This window comes from Amblyraja radiata, chromosome 2 (assembly GCF_010909765.2).
Source record: "Amblyraja radiata isolate CabotCenter1 chromosome 2, sAmbRad1.1.pri, whole genome shotgun sequence".
Taxonomy (NCBI): domain Eukaryota; kingdom Metazoa; phylum Chordata; class Chondrichthyes; order Rajiformes; family Rajidae; genus Amblyraja; species Amblyraja radiata.
In genome coordinates, this window is record NC_045957.1 from 30,879,749 (window position 1) to 30,886,088 (window position 6,340).

The following is a 6,340-nucleotide window of genomic DNA, read 5'->3' on the forward strand; positions in this document are numbered from 1 at the left end:
ATCTCTTGTTATGAAAACATCAATTACAACTTATTTTCATTGCTCCCCCCCCCTCCCACCCCCACCCCACCCCCACCCCCACCCCCACCCCCACCCCACCCCACCCCCACACCTCTCCCTCCCCACCCCATCTCAATCACCCGGACTCTAATGTTACAACTCATCGCTTCACGTACAAACCAGCGGCACAGTCGGAATTAAATAACACATTTACGTGTCTATTTATTCTCATGTTGTTATATCCCCTGTCCCCAGGCGTGTCAAGCTGACTGCCAATTGGCAAGTGGATATTGGCACCGGTTATATCTCTTAAACACCTTTTCGATTATACTTTTCGATAGATTCTCGCCTTTCTCCACATTCTTCAGATAGTAGGGGTCAGATTTGCTCCTAAACTTTGTCAAAGTTAATTGCATGCATGCATCAGTTGTTGTGATGTGTAGGAAGGAACTGCAGATGCTGGTTTACACCGAAGATATTCACAAAGTGACGGAGTGACTCAGCCGGTCAGGCAGCATCTCTGGAAAAAAAAGGAATAGGTGACGTTTCGGGTCGAAACCCTTCTTCAGACTCGAAACGTCACCTATTCATTTTCTCTAGAGATGCTGCCCGACACGATGCTTTTAGTGCCCATCTTCAGTTATTTTGCTAACCGATTAATGTTTTTTATATTTTGAATAAACGCAGCCGATGACTTGCAATAGAATATTGAACCACCCTACCCACACCGCGAGTTAACATTCACGCCTCTCCGAATATCGCGCTGGGAGTAAAATGATAAGAACTGCGGACGTTTCAAGTCTTTCATAATTGATTTGCGCAGTGTGCTGCTGACAAGAGTTTCAAATTAAATAAGTACGACCAGAATATGTATCAAATAAGAGATAAATAATTCAGCGCTCTATCACAAGAACTCCACTTGACCAGACAGAAAATATTTTATGTTAACGCATTGACATCTTGGACACCGTGGGTTAAGGCAGGAAAGGCATTTCCCTCTCCGTCAACCCACATTTGTGGAAATCTGCGGTGATATAATATCTTCTGTCCGGTCGCCACTAGCAGCCAGCTTGGGAGATGAAGGGGGGGGGGGGGGGGGGGGGGGGGGGGGGGGGGAGAAATACGAGAAATAACATCAGCAAATACAGACGCGATGAGTTTAAACGTCAGATTAATTGGGGGGTTTTTAAAGTTACCTTGAGCAAAATGCCGCCCAAAGTTGCAGATAGACAGAGGTTGCGGCTTCCAGGAACAAGGGTTACTCGGTTGAAAGTTTCTAGCACCATTATAACTTACAGGGCAACTTTTCGACTTTTTAAAACATTTCAGCGACCCCTTTTCTAGTTAGCTCATGTATATTCCCCTTAAATTCTTTTGCAGCGATACTTTTAAACGGGGGGAAAAAATCTGCAGTTTGACACCATTCTGAAATCACAGACACTTTATGTTGTTAAGGGGTTTCTTGCCAGTTTAAGAGATCGGACGGTCTGTTCAGCTAAATCTCACGCCCACGTTTACTGTCGTTTACTTTTCAAACTCACACGAGTTTAAAGATGAGTCCAAGAGATATTTTCCTGAATATAGTTATGCCATGCACCCAGATATTTCATATACCCAAGAGAGAGGAGAGGAGAACGGGCGAGATGCAATTTTGCGAGATATGCATTCATTAATTTTAATTGATGATAATATATTGAACTTATACATTACTTTGTATTTTTCTTTAATAACACAAAAACATCCAAAGTAACCGGAATACATTTCTAAGTCACATAAGCCAAGGGTTAATTATCAATCAATCTAAAAATCCTCTTCAAACCAATTTTCTTTGTGTTTGTGATTATTTCTCGTGTTCGTTTCTGGTTAAAGTATTACATCCTTTGTTTTATCTTACTGAATTTTGTAGCTCCCGGTCGAAACTCAAAATGTATGTCTATCAGTCCACATTTCATTGGGAAAGTTCGTGTTTTGTACAGCGTCAGGGATGATCTGCTCTCTATAGCCGATTGAGTTAGTGCACCAAAGGTTTTTTTTTAATTTGTTTCCATACAGTGGCAGTCATTGTGCATTGAATTTTATTTGAAGAACTTTGATGCATTCAAGGAACAAGATAATCACCTGTCGATGTTTTCCCGATTAAAAACGGGCGGGAGGACCGCGTGTTAGACAGCTCGGCGTTTGCATTAAAACGACACAAACACACGCACACACAAAAAAGCCGCACTGCTTTCATCTTCTTCTCGGTGGCAAGCTTCTTTCATTAAAATATCACTGGACAATATCAAAGTAACTTTTGCAGACAACTCGTGGGGCGGGGAACTCGAGAAGTTATTAAACACTTTTCGCACAAAACTCCTGTCCTTAAATCGAGGAGGCGATCACACAGATAGATGGTTGGAATTGTTTTTTTAACAACGGCAACAATAACAACAACGGCAATAATAACAACAACAGCAATAATAATAACCGATAAATTAGTTGTTTGTCTTACCCACTATTCTGTTAGCTAATTTATCAATGGGGAACTTTCCCCATAAAACGACATTTTAACAGCAGTTGAGGCTCAAGACTGAAATTAAACCTAATCTGCCCAGTGGCTAATCCACAAAATGCTGTTAAAAATATTTGCGTTTGTATTGTTATCGCAAAGAAGCCCCCATCAGCCAACATATTGTTTGTGTGGGATTCTTATTAGTTATATTTTGCTTCAATCCAAACGATGTCTTCATCACATGTGACACATTGGCTAGGTTTTATTAGATTATTTCACACCTGGTGTTGATCAGTTAAGATAATATTTTCAATGTCCTGGGCAGCAATTACACATATTCACCCCCCCCCCCCCTCCCCCCCTCCCCCGACCCTCTCATCCTCTCCGCCCCACTCGCCAGCCGGTCCTTCAGTTGCTGTGGTTTTTTGGTGACTTATTGCTTACTATTGTCCCGACTTTCCAAACAGAAACGTCCCCATTGAAATGCAGCCCACCATTCCACACCGCAGATAGATCTATCAAAGACTACATCTGAAAATATCAGGTCCTTAAGAAAACAACCATTTAAATCCGTGCATCCCAATACACGGAGAATCGCAAGATGACCCATCTAAGGTCTCCCTCATTGTCCTTGCCTTAATCATCTCGCTTGATGTAGAAAGCTCATAGAAGAGTTAGAAATATGCTGCACCTTTAATTTCCCTTTCCCCTGACTCTCAGTCTGAAGAGGTGTCTCGACCCGAAACGTCGCCTATTCCTTTTCTCCAGAGACCCGCTGAGTTACTCCAGCATTGTGTATCTATCTACGATGAAATCTACCGCGGACAACAATGATTTGGCCAGAATCCTTTACATCAAGTCGTCGTTTGGCTCTGAATCACTTTGCGGCGTCTGGAGATGGGAAAAAGTTGATCTTTAGTTCAGCGTGGTAAACATAGCATAACATACCGTTATCCATCAGACACCAACGACTCAGTAGATTCACGATGGACCGACAACATCTTTGGTTCTGAAAATACAGTTTTACCTATAAGTGGACGCATATCCATATGTGACATGCTGTTGTACATTGGAAGGTAATGGTGGGTGGGATAAAGAGATAGAGAGACATTCCCATAGTCAGGCAAGGATAAGTAGGTACACTTGCTGGATAGATGGATTAATGTGTTTAAGAAGGAACTGCAGATGCTGGAAAATCAATGGTACACAAAAATGCTGGAGAAACTCAGCGGGTGCAGCAGCATCTATGGAGCGAAGAAAATAGGCAACGTTTCGGGCCAAAACCCTTCTTCAGTCTGAACGGCCCGAAACGTTGCCGATTTCCTTCGCTGCATAGATGCTGCTGCACCCGCTGAGTTTCTCCAGCATTTTTGTGTACCTTAGATGGATTAATGGTTAGATTAACGTGATGTTTGGCTTGAATTTAATGGTTGGGCCTAGGGAAATAACTGTTTGCAAACAACTACCGTAGTGCGGGTAGAAACAAGGAACTGCAGATGCTGGTTTATATCAAAGACACAAAGTGCTGGAGGAACTCAGCGGGTCAGGCAGCATCTCCGGAGAAAAAAGATGGGTGACGATTCGGACCGGAAACCTTCTCCAGCCACTGATGTGCAGGGCTGTTTGGAAAAATTAAAAGCACAATTTCTGTTAAGGGGTAACATTGCCAAGGTTTAGACACCACAGACCGTATAGATTATCAGGAGGTGGAAAAGGGAACTGCAGATAGTGGATTACAAAAAAAAAAGGTCAAAGTGCTGGAGTAACTCCGCGGCTCAGGCAGCATCTCTGGAGAACATGGATAGATGCCGTTTCGACGCGGGACCCTTCTTCAGACCTTCATTCTGAAGACGGTTCGCAACCCGAATCGACACCTATCCATGTTCTCCAGATATGCTGTTCAAAAAGGAACTGCAGATGCTGGAAGATCGAAGGTACACAAAAATGCTGGAGAAACTCAGCGGGTGCAGCAGCATCTATGGAGCGAAGGAAATAGGCGACGTTTCGGGCCGAAACCCTTCTCCAGATATGCTGCTTGACCGGCTGAAGTACTCCAGCACTTTGTGTCCTTTTTAGATTATCTGCAGGATCTATTCATTTTACATTGTAAAAAACACGAAGGCGAATTCGTCTCACTGGAGTCGGATGCAAAGGAATCAAAGTTATGGACCAATCTCATCAACCTGTTTTGGAGTTCAGTGCAAGCGCATCCACCGTCTCTCACGATAACGATATGGCAGTGTCCTGAAGGGGGTGTCAAGGGAAACACGATGGCCCGATGCGGACTGAAGGGAACCTGTGCTCCCTGGCCCAGAAGGGAGGGAGGGAGGGGCCCGGGCTGCCCAAAGTACACAGATATGCGGCCGAGAGCTGGGGCTCTGTGTTTGGGCAGAGCTCGGAGACAATACCCGGCCCTAGCCATGGCAACCACTGTATTCACCAGTCCATGGTAGCGTCCGAGGTATGTGCATAATTGCCATGGCCCTTTCTCTCGCGTTGGCAGACTATTTTTAAACACAGCATAGATGTTGCCTTTTTTTTATCTTCCCTGTGACATATTTACACCCAAGATTTTTATTTGTCCCACTTGTTTATGACCGCCCAGCTCAACCCGTTTCGGAGATGCTTACATCTTCTAATCACACAAAGTTAGACCCCTGCCCATGTCAACTCCAGCGCCACCTCGTTAACAAACATATTAAAACAATTAAAAAAGGGCACATTTTAAGCAGAGATATAACAAAAATATTAGCCTAAAGTAGATTTGATTGTGATCGAGTCGCTGTCAACCTTTAGGCAATAACGCATATGCTGTTTAACAGGCGGTAAATGAAATTATATTGTTATTTTTAAAACATAATTTATTTAACTTATTAAAGTTACTTTGGTTTCTCCTTAAAAGAAAACAGCGTCCATTTCACAAATTAAAAATAATCCATTGTTTTATGGGTTAAACATGTTTATTAAAATGTTAAATACCTGGGGCTAACGTTAAAAAGTCGCGTGAGATACGAAATAATATTTTGAGTCGTGTTGTTTTATCTTAAAGTTGAAGAAACACAATTATGTGATAATTCATATTATTTGAAGGTCTGTCTCTCATTAGATGGGGAATTTGCTAAGTATTGGAAAACACATTTAATTTCAAACCTTATTTTTGAATATAACGGCATGAATGCCTGGGTTCGTGCTTAAATCGTTCCTTAGGGTGGAAAATAGTGAAAACATTTAAAGGGAATCTCCCCTTGATGCTCCATGTAGTGTTTGGACAGCGGTCAATATAAACGCAGCTAACAGGTTTCCTAACCTATCCATAACCTGTTCAAATGGTTAGGTTTATGAATTTGTTATCTATTGAAGCTGGGTTCCATAAAATTATAAGTAAATCTGCCAAGTAGCCCCCTTTGTGGTTGGTACTTGAAGATTCTGTGTAACTGTCCTTCATCAGATCATAACATTATTTCAATGCAGAAGATGACTATTCCATTGTTTATCTTCTACAGATGCTAGCATTCCTTATGGAACTCTCTGTCTGTATGTCTTTGTCTAGTGGTCACAGCTTGTTACATTGTCCCTCTACAAACACTTATCTTGGACAAGTATGTCCCTCTACCAATACTTGTTCCAGAATATTCCACAGACTACTTGTGTTAAAGCATTTCACGTGTTCACAATATTCTGTGTTCCCATTAATTGTCCCAGTGATAAGAATCTCCTGCGACACCTTGTCAATGAGTCATGTGTCAGTAAAGACAATCATTTACTATTTACTCTATCATAAAATCATACCAAGCAAAGTACAGCACAGGAATGGGCACTTCGGCCTATGATGTCTCTGCTGACCATAAT